The 13,137-nt window shown below is 39.2% G+C and overlaps 24 non-coding genes and 4 pseudogenes across 24 annotated transcripts; all 28 read left to right on the top strand.

The window, feature by feature from the left end:
- The first annotated feature begins 278 nt into the window (after positions 1-278).
- On the top strand, positions 279-397 carry LOC146028071 (5S ribosomal RNA; annotated as a pseudogene).
- A 343-nt stretch (positions 398-740) lies between these two features.
- LOC146031092 (5S ribosomal RNA) lies at positions 741-859 on the top strand. The gene has a single exon (XR_014456569.1). It is a non-coding gene; the product is annotated as a 5S ribosomal RNA (ribosomal RNA).
- A 345-nt stretch (positions 860-1,204) lies between these two features.
- Positions 1,205-1,323, top strand: LOC146032596 (5S ribosomal RNA). The gene has a single exon (XR_014458023.1). It is a non-coding gene; the product is annotated as a 5S ribosomal RNA (ribosomal RNA).
- A 345-nt stretch (positions 1,324-1,668) lies between these two features.
- LOC146035096 (5S ribosomal RNA) lies at positions 1,669-1,787 on the top strand. Its single transcript, XR_014460499.1, has one exon. It is a non-coding gene; the product is annotated as a 5S ribosomal RNA (ribosomal RNA).
- Positions 1,788-2,129: 342 nt separating this feature from the next.
- LOC146030461 (5S ribosomal RNA) lies at positions 2,130-2,248 on the top strand. Its single transcript, XR_014455954.1, has one exon. It is a non-coding gene; the product is annotated as a 5S ribosomal RNA (ribosomal RNA).
- A 345-nt stretch (positions 2,249-2,593) lies between these two features.
- Positions 2,594-2,712, top strand: LOC146032923 (5S ribosomal RNA). Its single transcript, XR_014458334.1, has one exon. It is a non-coding gene; the product is annotated as a 5S ribosomal RNA (ribosomal RNA).
- Positions 2,713-3,057: 345 nt separating this feature from the next.
- Positions 3,058-3,176, top strand: LOC146028070 (5S ribosomal RNA; annotated as a pseudogene).
- A 343-nt stretch (positions 3,177-3,519) lies between these two features.
- Positions 3,520-3,638, top strand: LOC146032171 (5S ribosomal RNA). The gene has a single exon (XR_014457615.1). It is a non-coding gene; the product is annotated as a 5S ribosomal RNA (ribosomal RNA).
- A 345-nt stretch (positions 3,639-3,983) lies between these two features.
- Positions 3,984-4,102, top strand: LOC146031758 (5S ribosomal RNA). Its single transcript, XR_014457215.1, has one exon. It is a non-coding gene; the product is annotated as a 5S ribosomal RNA (ribosomal RNA).
- Positions 4,103-4,447: 345 nt separating this feature from the next.
- LOC146028017 (5S ribosomal RNA) lies at positions 4,448-4,566 on the top strand (annotated as a pseudogene).
- A 345-nt stretch (positions 4,567-4,911) lies between these two features.
- Positions 4,912-5,030, top strand: LOC146033191 (5S ribosomal RNA). The gene has a single exon (XR_014458600.1). It is a non-coding gene; the product is annotated as a 5S ribosomal RNA (ribosomal RNA).
- A 345-nt stretch (positions 5,031-5,375) lies between these two features.
- Positions 5,376-5,494, top strand: LOC146034418 (5S ribosomal RNA). The gene has a single exon (XR_014459825.1). It is a non-coding gene; the product is annotated as a 5S ribosomal RNA (ribosomal RNA).
- Positions 5,495-5,836: 342 nt separating this feature from the next.
- On the top strand, positions 5,837-5,955 carry LOC146027496 (5S ribosomal RNA). Its single transcript, XR_014454895.1, has one exon. It is a non-coding gene; the product is annotated as a 5S ribosomal RNA (ribosomal RNA).
- Positions 5,956-6,298: 343 nt separating this feature from the next.
- LOC146032586 (5S ribosomal RNA) lies at positions 6,299-6,417 on the top strand. The gene has a single exon (XR_014458014.1). It is a non-coding gene; the product is annotated as a 5S ribosomal RNA (ribosomal RNA).
- A 346-nt stretch (positions 6,418-6,763) lies between these two features.
- On the top strand, positions 6,764-6,882 carry LOC146030647 (5S ribosomal RNA). Its single transcript, XR_014456138.1, has one exon. It is a non-coding gene; the product is annotated as a 5S ribosomal RNA (ribosomal RNA).
- Positions 6,883-7,227: 345 nt separating this feature from the next.
- On the top strand, positions 7,228-7,346 carry LOC146028448 (5S ribosomal RNA; annotated as a pseudogene).
- Positions 7,347-7,687: 341 nt separating this feature from the next.
- Positions 7,688-7,806, top strand: LOC146034019 (5S ribosomal RNA). The gene has a single exon (XR_014459425.1). It is a non-coding gene; the product is annotated as a 5S ribosomal RNA (ribosomal RNA).
- A 344-nt stretch (positions 7,807-8,150) lies between these two features.
- On the top strand, positions 8,151-8,269 carry LOC146034102 (5S ribosomal RNA). The gene has a single exon (XR_014459509.1). It is a non-coding gene; the product is annotated as a 5S ribosomal RNA (ribosomal RNA).
- A 345-nt stretch (positions 8,270-8,614) lies between these two features.
- Positions 8,615-8,733, top strand: LOC146031412 (5S ribosomal RNA). The gene has a single exon (XR_014456878.1). It is a non-coding gene; the product is annotated as a 5S ribosomal RNA (ribosomal RNA).
- Positions 8,734-9,079: 346 nt separating this feature from the next.
- Positions 9,080-9,198, top strand: LOC146034100 (5S ribosomal RNA). The gene has a single exon (XR_014459507.1). It is a non-coding gene; the product is annotated as a 5S ribosomal RNA (ribosomal RNA).
- A 345-nt stretch (positions 9,199-9,543) lies between these two features.
- Positions 9,544-9,662, top strand: LOC146031507 (5S ribosomal RNA). Its single transcript, XR_014456974.1, has one exon. It is a non-coding gene; the product is annotated as a 5S ribosomal RNA (ribosomal RNA).
- Positions 9,663-10,007: 345 nt separating this feature from the next.
- LOC146034417 (5S ribosomal RNA) lies at positions 10,008-10,126 on the top strand. The gene has a single exon (XR_014459824.1). It is a non-coding gene; the product is annotated as a 5S ribosomal RNA (ribosomal RNA).
- Positions 10,127-10,468: 342 nt separating this feature from the next.
- On the top strand, positions 10,469-10,587 carry LOC146027494 (5S ribosomal RNA). Its single transcript, XR_014454894.1, has one exon. It is a non-coding gene; the product is annotated as a 5S ribosomal RNA (ribosomal RNA).
- Positions 10,588-10,929: 342 nt separating this feature from the next.
- LOC146032602 (5S ribosomal RNA) lies at positions 10,930-11,048 on the top strand. The gene has a single exon (XR_014458029.1). It is a non-coding gene; the product is annotated as a 5S ribosomal RNA (ribosomal RNA).
- A 347-nt stretch (positions 11,049-11,395) lies between these two features.
- On the top strand, positions 11,396-11,514 carry LOC146034099 (5S ribosomal RNA). The gene has a single exon (XR_014459506.1). It is a non-coding gene; the product is annotated as a 5S ribosomal RNA (ribosomal RNA).
- Positions 11,515-11,860: 346 nt separating this feature from the next.
- LOC146032419 (5S ribosomal RNA) lies at positions 11,861-11,979 on the top strand. Its single transcript, XR_014457855.1, has one exon. It is a non-coding gene; the product is annotated as a 5S ribosomal RNA (ribosomal RNA).
- A 346-nt stretch (positions 11,980-12,325) lies between these two features.
- On the top strand, positions 12,326-12,444 carry LOC146031713 (5S ribosomal RNA). Its single transcript, XR_014457172.1, has one exon. It is a non-coding gene; the product is annotated as a 5S ribosomal RNA (ribosomal RNA).
- Positions 12,445-12,786: 342 nt separating this feature from the next.
- Positions 12,787-12,905, top strand: LOC146032584 (5S ribosomal RNA). Its single transcript, XR_014458012.1, has one exon. It is a non-coding gene; the product is annotated as a 5S ribosomal RNA (ribosomal RNA).
- Positions 12,906-13,137: the final 232 nt, after the last annotated feature.

Here is a 13,137-nt window from a genome sequence, read left to right as displayed (position 1 = left end):
GCCAGTACAGACATTTGGAAGAGGTCAAACAGACACAATAGCCATCACCTAAAAACTTACCACACTGTTTAGGCCCAATTCTAACTGCTTTTGGCAGCTAAACAGTGTTGAGCCTCTTTAGTAGTTTAATTTGAGACCACCTGCTAATACCATGTCCTGTAGGTCTTTTTACATTGCCAACACATGATTTTTTTCAGTAAGCCAATACAGTTAGGATACTTTTTTATTAACTTACCTGGTTATAGAAGTAGAAGAGGGCAAAAAAGTGCCTGTATCTCACCTACAGCCATACCACATTAGATACGCCCAATCTCGTGTGATCTTGAAAGCTAAGCAGTGTTGGGCCTGGTTAGTACTTGGGAGGGAGGCCACATGGGAACACCAGGTGCTGTAGGTTTTTTCTTATTACTGGCAAATTGTTTTTATTCTCTAGCTATTTAAATTGGAAAAAAAACTTTTATTGCCAGTACAGACATTTGGAAGAGGTCAAACAGACACAATAGCCATCACCTAAAAACTTACCACACTGTTTAGGCCCAATTCCAACTGCTTTTGGCAGCTAAACATTGTTGAGCCTCTTTAGTAGTTTAATTTGAGACCACCTGCTAATATCATGTCCTGTAGGTCTTTTTACATTACCAACACATGATTTTTTTCAGTAAGCCAATACAGTTAGGAAACTTTTTTATTAGCTTACCTGGTTATAGAAGTAGAAGAGGGCAAAATAGTGCCTGTATCTCACCTACAGCCATACCACATTGGATACGCCCAATCTCGTCTGATCTTGGAAGCTAAGCAGTGTTGGGCCTGGTTAGTACTTGGGTGGGAGACCACATGGGAACACCAGGTGCTGTAGGCTTTTTCCCATTACTGGCAAATTGTTTTTATTCTCTAGCTATTTAAATTGGAAACTTTTTCTTTTTATTGCCGATACAGACATTTGGGAGAGGTCAAACAGACACAATAGCCATCACCTAAAGACTTACCACACTTTTTCGGCCCAATTCCAACTGCTTTTGGCAGCTAAACAGTGTTGAGCCTCTTTAGTAGATTAATTTGAGACCACCTGCTTATATCATGTCCTGTAGGTCTTTTTACATTACCAACACATGATTTTTTTCAGTAAGCCAAAACAGTTAGGAAACTTTTTTATTAGCTTACCTGGTTATAGAAGTAGAAGAGGGCAAAAAAGTGCTTGTATTTCACCTACAGCCATACCACATTGGATACGCCCAATCTCGTCTGATCTTGGAAGCTAAGCAGTGTTGGGCCTGGTTAGTACTTGGGTGGGAGACCACATGGGAACACCAGGTGCTGTAGGTTTTTCCCATTACTGGCAAATTGTTTTTATTCTCTAGCTTTTTAAATTGGAAACTTTTTTCTCTTTATTGCCAGTACAGACATTTGGAAGAGGTCAAACAGACACAATAGCCATCACCTAAAATCTTACCACACTGTTTAGGCCCAATTCCAACTGCTTTTGGCAGCTAAACAGTGTTGAGCCTCTTTAGTAGTTTAATTTGAGACCACCTGCTAATATCATGTCCTGTAGGTCTTTTTACATTACCAACACATGATTTTTTTCAGTAAGCCAATACAGTTAGGAAACTTTTTTATTAGCTTACCTGGTTATAGAAGTAGAAGAGGGCAAAATAGTGCCTGTATCTCACCTACAGCCATACCACATTGGATACGCCCAATCTCGTCTGATCTTGGAAGCTAAGCAGTGTTGTGCCTGGTTAGTACTTGGGTGGGAGACCACATGGGAACACCTGGTGCTGTAGAATTTTTTCCATTACTGGCAAATTGTTTTTATTCTCTAGCTATTTAAATTGGAAACTTTTTTTTATTGCCAGTACAGACATTTGGAAGAGGTCAAACAGACACAATAGCCATCACCTAAAAACTTACCACACTGTTTAGGCCCAATTCCAACTGCTTTTGGCAGCTAAACATTGTTGAGCCTCTTTAGTAGTTTAATTTGAGACCACCTGCTAATATCATGTCCTGTAGGTCTTTTTACATTACCAACACATGATTTTTTTCAGTAAGCCAATACAGTTAGGAAACTTTTTTATTAGCTTACCTGGTTATAGAAGTAGAAGAGGGCAAAATAGTGCCTGTATCTCACCTACAGCCATACCACATTGGATACGCCCAATCTCGTCTGATCTTGGAAGCTAAGCAATGTTGGGCCTGGTTAGTACTTGGGTGGGAGACCACATGGGAACACCAGGTGCTGTAGGCTTTTTCCCATTACTGGCAAATTGTTTTTATTCTCTAGCTATTTAAATTGGAAACTTTTTCTTTTTATTGCCGATACAGACATTTGGGAGAGGTCAAACAGACACAATAGCCATCACCTAAAGTCTTACCACACTTTTTCGGCCCAATTCCAACTGCTTTTGGCAGCTAAACAGTGTTGAGCCTCTTTAGTAGATTAATTTGAGACCACCTGCTTATATCATGTCCTGTAGGTCTTTTTACATTACCAACACATGATTTTTTTCAGTAAGCCAAAACAGTTAGGAAACTTTTTTATTAGCTTACCGGGTTATAGAAGTAGAAGAGGTCAAAAAAGTGCTTGTATTTCACCTACAGCCATACCACATTGGATTCGCCCAATCTCGTCTGATCTTGGAAGCTAAGCAGTGTTGGGCCTAGTTAGTACTTGGGTGGGAGACCACATGGGAACACCAGGTGCTGTAGGTTTTTCCCATTACTGGCAAATTGTTTTTATTCTCTAGCTTTTTAAATTGGAAACTTTTTTCTCTTTATTGCCAGTACAGACATTTGGAAGAGGTCAAACAGACACAATAGCCATCACCTAAAAACTTACCACACTGTTTAGGCCCAATTCTAACTGCTTTTGGCAGCTAAACAGTGTTGAGCCTCTTTAGTAGTTTAATTTGAGACCACCTGCTAATACCATGTCCTGTAGGTCTTTTTACATTGCCAACACATGATTTTTTTCAGTAAGCCAATACAGTTAGGATACTTTTTTATTAACTTACCTGGTTATAGAAGTAGAAGAGGGCAAAAAAGTGCCTGTATCTCACCTACAGCCATACCACATTAGATACGCCCAATCTCGTGTGATCTTGAAAGCTAAGCAGTGTTGGGCCTGGTTAGTACTTGGGAGGGAGGCCACATGGGAACACCAGGTGCTGTAGGTTTTTTCTTATTACTGGCAAATTGTTTTTATTCTCTAGCTATTTAAATTGGAAAAAAAACTTTTATTGCCAGTACAGACATTTGGAAGAGGTCAAACAGACACAATAGCCATCACCTAAAAACTTACCACACTGTTTAGGCCCAATTCCAACTGCTTTTGGCAGCTAAACATTGTTGAGCCTCTTTAGTAGTTTAATTTGAGACCACCTGCTAATATCATGTCCTGTAGGTCTTTTTACATTACCAACACATGATTTTTTTCAGTAAGCCAATACAGTTAGGAAACTTTTTTATTAGCTTACCTGGTTATAGAAGTAGAAGAGGGCAAAATAGTGCCTGTATCTCACCTACAGCCATACCACATTGGATACGCCCAATCTCGCCTGATCTTGGAAGCTAAGCAATGTTGGGCCTGGTTAGTACTTGGGTGGGAGACCACATGGGAACACCAGGTGCTGTAGGCTTTTTCCCATTACTGGCAAATTGTTTTTATTCTCTAGCTATTTAAATTGGAAACTTTTTCTTTTTATTGCCGATACAGACATTTGGGAGAGGTCAAACAGACACAATAGCCATCACCTAAAGACTTACCACACTTTTTCGGCCCAATTCCAACTGCTTTTGGCAGCTAAACAGTGTTGAGCCTCTTTAGTAGATTAATTTGAGACCACCTGCTTATATCATGTCCTGTAGGTCATTTTACATTACCAACACATGATTTTTTTCAGTAAGCCAAAACAGTTAGGAAACTTTTTTATTAGCTTACCTGGTTATAGAAGTAGAAGAGGGCAAAAAAGTGCTTGTATTTCATCTACAGCAATACCACATTGGATACGCCCAATCTCGTCTGATCTTGGAAGCTAAGCAGTGTTGGGCCTGGTTAGTACTTGGGTGGGAGACCACATGGGAACACCAGGTGCTGTAGGTTATTCCCATTACTGGCAAATTGTTTTTATTCTCTAGCTTTTTAAATTGGAAACTTTTTTCTCTTTATTGCCAGTACAGACATTTGGAAGAGGTCAAACAGACACAATAGCCATCACCTAAAAACTTACCACACTGTTTAGGCCCAATTCCAACTGCTTTTGGCAGCTAAACATTGTTGAGCCTCTTTAGTAGTTTAATTTGAGACCACCTGCTAATATCATGTCCTGTATGTCTTTTTACATTACCAACACATGATTTTTCTCAGTAAGCCAATACAGTTAGGAAACTTTTTTATTAGCTTACCTGGTTATAGAAGTAGAAGAGGGCAAAATAGTGCCTGTATCTCACCTATAGCCATACCACATTGGATATGCCCAATCTCGTCTGATCTTGGAAGCTGAGCAATGTTGGGCCTTGTTAGTACTTGGGTGGGAGACCACATGGGAACACCAGGTGCTGTAGGCTTTTCCCCATTACTGGCAAATTGTTTTTATTCTCTAGCTATTTAAATTGGAAACTTTTTCTTTTTATTGCCGATACAGACATTTGGGAGAGGTCAAACAGACACAATAGCCATCACCTAAAGACTTACCACACTTTTTCGGCCCAATTCCAACTGCTTTTGGCAGCTAAACAGTGTTGAGCCTCTTTAGTAGATTAATTTGAGACCACCTGCTTATATCATGTCCTGTAGGTCTTTTTACATTACCAACACATGATTTTTTTCAGTAAGCCAAAACAGTTAGGAAACTTTTTTATTAGCTTACCTGGTTATAGAAGTAGAAGAGGGCAAAAAAGTACTTGTATTTCACTTGCAGCCATACCACATTGGATACGCCCAATCTCGTCTGATCTTGGAAGCTAAGCAGTGTTGGGCCTGGTTAGTAGTTGGGTGGGAGACCACATGGGAACACCAGGTGCTGTAGGTTTTCCCCATTACTGGCAAATTGTTTTTATTCTCTAGCTTTTTAAATTGGAAACTTTTTTCTCTTTATTGCCAGTACAGACATTTGGAAGAGGTCAAACAGACACAATAGCCATCACCTAAAAACTTACCACACTGTTTAGGCCCAATTCCAACTGCTTTTGGCAGCTAAACAGTGTTGTGCCTCTTTAGTAGTTTAATTTGAGACCACCTGCTAATATCATGTCCTGTAGGTCTTTTTACATTACCAACACATGATTTTTTTCAGTAAGCCAATACAGTTAGGAAACTTTTTTATTAGCTTCCCTGGTTATAGAAGTAAAAGAGGGCAAAAAAGTGCTTGTATTTCATCTACAGCCATTCCATATTGGATACGCCCAATCTCATCTGATCTTGGAAGCTAAGCAGTGTTGTGCCTGGTTAGTACTTGGGTGGGAGACCACATGGGAACACCTGGTGCTGTAGATTTTTTTCCATTACTGGCAAATTGTTTTTATTCTCTAGCTATTTAAATTGGAAAAAAACTTTTATTGCCAGTACAGACATTTGGAAGAGGTCAAATAGACACAATAGCCATCACCTAAAAACTTACCACACTGTTTAGGCCCAATTGCAACTGCTTTTGGCAGCTAAACAGTGTTGAGCCTCTTTAGTAGTTTAATTTGAGACCACCTGCTTATATCATGTCCTGTAGGTCTTTTTACATTACCAACACATGATTTTTTTCAGTAAGCCAAAACAGTTAGGAAACTTTTTTATTAACTTACCTGGTTATAGAAGTAGAAGAGGGCAAAAAAGTGCCTGTATCTCACCTACAGCCATACCACATTAGATATGCCCAATCTCGTCTGATCTTGGAAGCTAAGCAGTGTTGGGCCTGGTTAGTACTTGGGTGGGAGACCACAAGGGAACACCAAGTGCTGTAGGTTTTTTCTTATTACTGGCAAATTGTTTTTATTCTCTAGCTATTTAAATTGGAAACTTTTTTTTATTGCCAGTACAGACATTTGGAAGAGGTCAAACAGACACAATAGCCATCACCTAAAAACTTACCACACTGTTTAGGCCCAATTCCAACTGTTTTTGGCAGCTAAACATTGTTGAGCCTCTTTTGTAGTTTAATTTGAGACCACCTGCTAATATCATGTCCTGTAGGTCTTTTTACATTACCAACACATGATTTTTTTTCAGTAAGCCAAAACAGTTCGGAAACTTTTTTATTAGCTTACCTGGTTATAGAAGTAGAAGAGGGCAAAATAGTGCCTGTATCTCACCTACAGCCATACCACATTGGATACGCCCAATCTCGTCTGATCTTGGAAGCTAAGCAATGTTGGGCTTGTTTAGTACTTGGGTGGGAGACCACATGGGAACACCAGGTGCTGTAGGCTTTTTCCCATTACTGGCAAATTGTTTTTATTCTCTAGCTTTTTAAATTGGAAACTTTTTTCTCTTTATTGCCAGTACAGACATTTGAAAGAGGTCAAACAGACACAATAGCCATCACCTAAAAACTTACCACACTGTTTAGGCCCAATTCCAACTGCTTTTGGCAGCTAAACAGTGTTGAGCCTCTTTAGTAGTTTAATTTGAGACCATCTGCTTATAAAATGTCCTGTAGGTTTTTTTACATTACCAACACATGATTTTTTTCAGTAAGCCAAAACAGTTAGGAAACTTTTTTATTAGCTTACCTGGTTATAGAAGTAGAAGAGGGCAAAAAAGTGCCTGTATCTCACCTACAGCCATACCACATTGGATACGCCCAATCTCATCTGATCTTGGAAGCTAAGCAGTGTTGGGCCTGGTTAGTACTTGGGTGGGAGACCACATGGGAACACCAGGTGCTGTAGGTTTTTCCCATTACTGGCAAATTGTTTTTATTCTCTAGCTTTTTAAATTGGAAACTTTTTTCTCTTTATTGCCAGTACAGACATTTGAAAGAGGTCAAACAGACACAATAGCCATCACCTAAAAACTTACCACACTGTTTAGGCCCAATTCCAACTGCTTTTGGCAGCTAAACATTGTTGAGCCTCTTTAGTAATTTAATTTGAGACCACCTGCTAATATCATGTCCTGTAGGTCTTTTTACATTACCAACACATGATTTTTTTCAGTAAGCCAATACAGTTAGGAAACTTTTTTATTAGCTTACCTGGTTATAGAAGTAGAAGAGGGCAAAAAAGTGCTTGCATTTCACCTACAGCCATACCACATTGGATACGCCCAATCTTGTCTGATCTTGGAAGCTAAGCAGTGTTGGGCCTGGTTAGTATTTGGGTGGGAGACCACATGGGAACACCTTGTGGTGTAGGTTTTTTTCCATTACTGGCAAATTGTTTATATTCTCTAGCTATTTAAATTGGAAACTTTTTTTTATTGCCAGTACAGACATTTGGAAGAGGTCAAACAGACACAATAGCCATCACCTAAAAACTTACCACACTGTTTAGGCCCAATTCCAACTGCTTTTGGCAGCTAAACAGTGTTGAGCCTCTTTAGTATTTTAATTTGAGACCACCTGCTAATATCATGTCCTGTAGGTCTTTTTACATTACCAACACATGATTTTTTCAGTTGGCCAATACAGTTAGGAAACTTTTTTATTAACTTACCTGGTTATAGAAGTAGAAGAGGGCAAAATAGTGCTTGTATCTCATCTACAGCCATGCCACATTAGATACGCCCAATCTCATCTGATCTTGGAAGCTAAGCAGTGTTGGGCCTGGTTAGTACTTGGGTGGGAGACCACATGGGAACACCAGGTGTTGTAGGTTTTTTCTTATTACTGGCAAATTGTTTTTATTCTCTAGCTATTTAAATTGGAAAAAAACTTTTATTGCCAGTACAGACATTTGGAAGAGGTCAAACAGACACAAGAGCCATCACCTAAAAACTTACCACACTGTTTAGGCCCAATTGCAACTGCTTTTGGCAGCTAAACAGTGTTGAGCCTCTTTAGTAGTTTAATTTGAGACCACCTGCTTATATCATGTCCTGTAGGTCTTTTTACATTACCAACACATGATTTTTTTTTCAGTAAGCCAAAACAGTTAGGAAACTTTTTTATTAACTTACCTGGTTATAGAAGTAGAAGAGGGCAAAAAAGTGCCTGTATCTCACCTACAGCCATACCACATTAGATATGCCCAATCTCGTCTGATCTTGGAAGCTAAGCAATGTTGGGCTTGGTTAGTACTTGGGTGGGAGACCACATGGGAACACCAGGTGCTGTAGGCTTTTTCCCATTACTGGCAAATTGTTTTTATTCTCTAGCTTTTTAAATTGGAAACTTTTTTCTCTTTATTGCCAGTACAGACATTTGAAAGAGGTCAAACAGACACAATAGCCATCACCTAAAAACTTACCACACTGTTTAGGCCCAATTCCAACTGCTTTTGGCAGCTAAACAGTGTTGAGCCTCTTTAGTAGTTTAATTTGAGACCACCTGCTTATATCATGTCCTGTAGGTCTTTTTACATTACTAACACATGATTTTTTTTAGTAATCCAAACATTTAGGACACTTTTTTATTAGCTTACCTGGTTATAGAAGTAGAAGAGTGCAAAAAAGTGCCTGTATCTCACCTACAGCCATACCACATTGGATACGCCCAATCTCGTCTGATCTTGGAAGCTAAGCAATGTTGGGCTTGGTTAGTACTTGGGTGGGAGACCACATGGGAACACCAGGTGCTGTAGGCTTTTTCCCATTACTGGCAAATTGTTTTTATTCTCTAGATTTTTAAATTGGAAACTTTTTTCTCTTTATTGCCAGTACAGACATTTGAAAGAGGTCAAACAGACACAATAGCCATCACCTAAAAACTTACCACACTGTTTAGGCCCAATTGCAACTGCTTTTGGCAGCTAAACAGTGTTGAGCCTCTTTAGTAGTTTAATTTGAGACCACCTGCTTATATCATGTCCTGTAGGTCTTTTTACATTACCAACACATGATTTTTTTCAGTAAGCCAAAACAGTTAGGAAACTTTTTTATTAACTTACCTGGTTATAGAAGTAGAAGAGGGCAAAAAAGTGCCTGTATCTCACCTACAGCCATACCACATTAGATATGCCCAATCTCGTCTGATCTTGGAAGCTAAGCAATGTTGGGCTTGGTTAGTACTTGGGTGGGAGACCACATGGGAACACCAGGTGCTGTAGGCTTTTTCCCATTACTGGCAAATTGTTTTTATTCTCTAGCTTTTTAAATTGGAAACTTTTTTCTCTTTATTGCCAGTACAGACATTTGAAAGAGGTCAAACAGACACAATAGCCATCACCTAAAAACTTACCACACTGTTTAGGCCCAATTCCAACTGCTTTTGGCAGCTAAACAGTGTTGAGCCTCTTTAGTAGTTTAATTTGAGGCTACCTGCTTATATCATGTCCTGTAGGTCTTTTTACATTACTAACACATGATTTTTTTTAGTAATCCAAACATTTAGGACACTTTTTTATTAGCTTACCTGGTTATAGAAGTAGAAGAGTGCAAAAAAGTGCCTGTATCTCACCTACAGCCATACCACATTGGATACGCCCAATCTCGTCTGATCTTGGAAGCTAAGCAGTGTTGGGCCTGGTTAGTAGTTGGGTGGGAGACCACATGGGAACACCAGGTGCTGTAGGTTTTCCCCATTACTGGCAAATTGTTTTTATTCTCTAGCTTTTTAAATTGGAAACTTTTTTCTCTTTATTGCCAGTACAGACATTTGGAAGAGGTCAAACAGACACAATAGCCATCACCTAAAAACTTACCACACTGTTTAGGCCCAATTCCAACTGCTTTTGGCAGCTAAACAGTGTTGTGCCTCTTTAGTAGTTTAATTTGAGACCACCTGCTAATATCATGTCCGGTAGGTCTTTTTACATTACCAACACATGATTTTTTTCAGTAAGCCAATACAGTTAGGAAACTTTTTTATTAGCTTCCCTGGTTATAGAAGTAAAAGAGGGCAAAAAAGTGCTTGTATTTCATCTACAGCCATTCCATATTGGATACGCCCAATCTCATCTGATCTTGGAAGCTAAGCAGTGTTGTGCCTGGTTAGTACTTGGGTGGGAGACCACATGGGAACACCTGGTGCTGTAGATTTTTTTCCATTACTGGCAAATTGTTTTTATTCTCTAGCTATTTAAATTGGAAAAAAACTTTTATTGCCAGTACAGACATTTGGAAGAGGTCAAATAGACACAATAGCCATCACCTAAAAACTTACCACACTGTTTAGGCCCAATTGCAACTGCTTTTGGCAGCTAAACAGTGTTGAGCCTCTTTAGTAGTTTAATTTGAGACCACCTGCTTATATCATGTCCTGTAGGTCTTTTTACATTACCAACACATGATTTTTTTCAGTAAGCCAAAACAGTTAGGAAACTTTTTTATTAACTTACCTGGTTATAGAAGTAGATGAGGGCAAAAAAGTGCCTGTATCTCACCTACAGCCATACCACATTAGATATGCCCAATCTCGTCTGATCTTGGAAGCTAAGCAGTGTTGGGCCTGGTTAGTACTTGGGTGGGAGACCACAAGGGAACACCAAGTGCTGTAGGTTTTTTCTTATTACTGGCAAATTGTTTTTATTCTCTAGCTATTTAAATTGGAAACTTTTTTTTATTGCCAGTACAGACATTTGGAAGAGGTCAAACAGACACAATAGCCATCACCTAAAAACTTACCACACTGTTTAGGCCCAATTCCAACTGTTTTTGGCAGCTAAACATTGTTGAGCCTCTTTTGTAGTTTAATTTGAGACCACCTGCTAATATCATGTCCTGTAGGTCTTTTTACATTACCAACACATGATTTTTTTCAGTAAGCCAAAACAGTTAGGAAACTTTTTTATTAACTTACCTGGTTATAGAAGTAGAAGAGTGCAAAAAAGTGCCTGTATCTCACCTACAGCCATACCACATTGGATACGCCCAATCTCATCTGATCTTGGAAGCTAAGCAGTGTTGGGCCTCGTTAGTACTTGGGTGGGAGACCACATGGGAACACCAGGTGCTGTAGGTTTTTCCCATTACTGGCAAATTGTTTTTATTCTCTAGCTTTTTAAATTGGAAACTTTTTTCTCTTTATTGCCAGTACAGACATTTGGAAGAGGTCAAACAGACACAAGAGCCATCACCTAAAAACTTACCACACTGTTTAGGCCCAATTGCAACTGCTTTTGGCAGCTAAACAGTGTTGAGCCTCTTTAGTAGTTTAATTTGAGACCACCTGCTTATATCATGTCCTGTAGGTCTTTTTACATTACCAACACATGATTTTTTTTTCAGTAAGCCAAAACAGTTAGGAAACTTTTTTATTAACTTACCTGGTTATAGAAGTAGAAGAGGGCAAAAAAGTGCCTGTATCTCACCTACAGCCATACCACATTAGATATGCCCAATCTCGTCTGATCTTGGAAGCTAAGCAATGTTGGGCTTGGTTAGTACTTGGGTGGGAGACCACATGGGAACACCAGGTGCTGTAGGCTTTTTCCCATTACTGGCAAATTGTTTTTATTCTCTAGCTTTTTAAATTGGAAACTTTTTTCTCTTTATTGCCAGTACAGACATTTGGAAGAGGTCAAACAGACACAATAGCCATCACCTAAAAACTTACCACACTGTTTAGGCCCAATTGCAACTGCTTTTGGCAGCTAAACAGTGTTGAGCCTCTTTAGTAGTTTAATTTGAGACCACCTGCTTATATCATGTCCTGTAGGTCTTTTTACATTACCAACACATGATTTTTTTCAGTAAGCCAAAACAGTTAGGAAACTTTTTTATTAACTTACCTGGTTATAGAAGTAGAAGAGGGCAAAAAAGTGCCTGTATCTCACCTACAGCCATACCACATTGGATATGCCCAATCTCGTCTGATCTTGGAAGCTAAGCAATGTTGGGCTTGGTTAGTACTTGGGTGGGAGACCACATGGGAACACCAGGTGCTGTAGGCTTTTTCCCATTACTGGCAAATTGTTTTTATTCTCTAGCTTTTTAAATTGGAAACTTTTTTCTCTTTATTGCCAGTACAGACATTTGGAAGAGGTCAAACAGACACAATAGCCATCACCTAAAAACTTACCACACTGTTTAGGCCCAATTCCAACTGCTTTTGGCAGCTAAACATTGTTGAGCCTCTTTAGTAGTTTAATTTGAGACCACCTGCTAATATCATGTCCTGTAGGTCTTTTTACATTACCAACACATGATTTTTTTCAGTAAGCCAATACAGTTAGGAAACTTTTTTATTAGCTTACCTGGTTATAGAAGTAGAAGAGGGCAAAATAGTGCCGGTATCTCACCTACAGCCATACCACATTAGATACGCCCAATCTCGTCTGATCTTGGAAGCTAAGCAGTGTTGGGCCTGGTTAGTACTTGGGTGGGAGACCACATGGGAACACCAGGTGCTGTAGGTTTTTTCTTATTACTGGCAAATTGTTTTTATTCTCTAGCTATTTAAATTGGAAACTTTTTTTTATTGCCAGTACAGACATTTGGAAGAGGTCAAACAGACACAATAGCCATCACCTAAAAACTTACCACACTGTTTAGGCCCAATTCCAACTGCTTTTGGCAGCTAAACAGTGTTGAGCCTCTTTAGTAGTTTAATTTGAGACCACCTGCTTATATCATGTCCTGTAGGTCTTTTTACATTACCAACACATGATTTTTTTCAGTAAGCCAAAACAGTTAGGAAACTTTTTTATTAGCTTACCTGGTTATAGAAGTAGAAGAGGGCAAAAAAGTGCCTGTATCTCACCTACAGCCATACCACATTGGATACGCCCAATCTCGTCTGATCTTGGAAGCTAAGCAGTGTTGGGCCTGGTTAGTACTTGGGTGGGAGACCACATGGGAACACCAGGTGCTGTAGGTTTTTCCCATTACTGGCAAATTGTTTTTATTCTCTAGCTTTTTAAATTGGAAACTTTTTTCTCTTTATTGCCAGTACAGACATTTGGAAGAGGTCAAACAGACACAATAGGCATCACCTAAAGACTTACCACACTGTTTCGGCCCAATTCCAACTGCTTTTGGCAGCTAAACAGTGTTGAGCCTCTTTAGTAGATTAATTTGAGACCACCTGCTTATATCATGTCCTGTAGGTC

This window comes from Crinia signifera, chromosome 8 (genome assembly GCF_055691185.1).
Source record: "Crinia signifera chromosome 8, ASM5569118v1, whole genome shotgun sequence".
NCBI classification, from domain to species: domain Eukaryota; kingdom Metazoa; phylum Chordata; class Amphibia; order Anura; family Myobatrachidae; genus Crinia; species Crinia signifera.
Note: the sequence above shows the minus strand (reverse complement) of the source record. Positions and strands in the feature narration are given on the sequence as shown.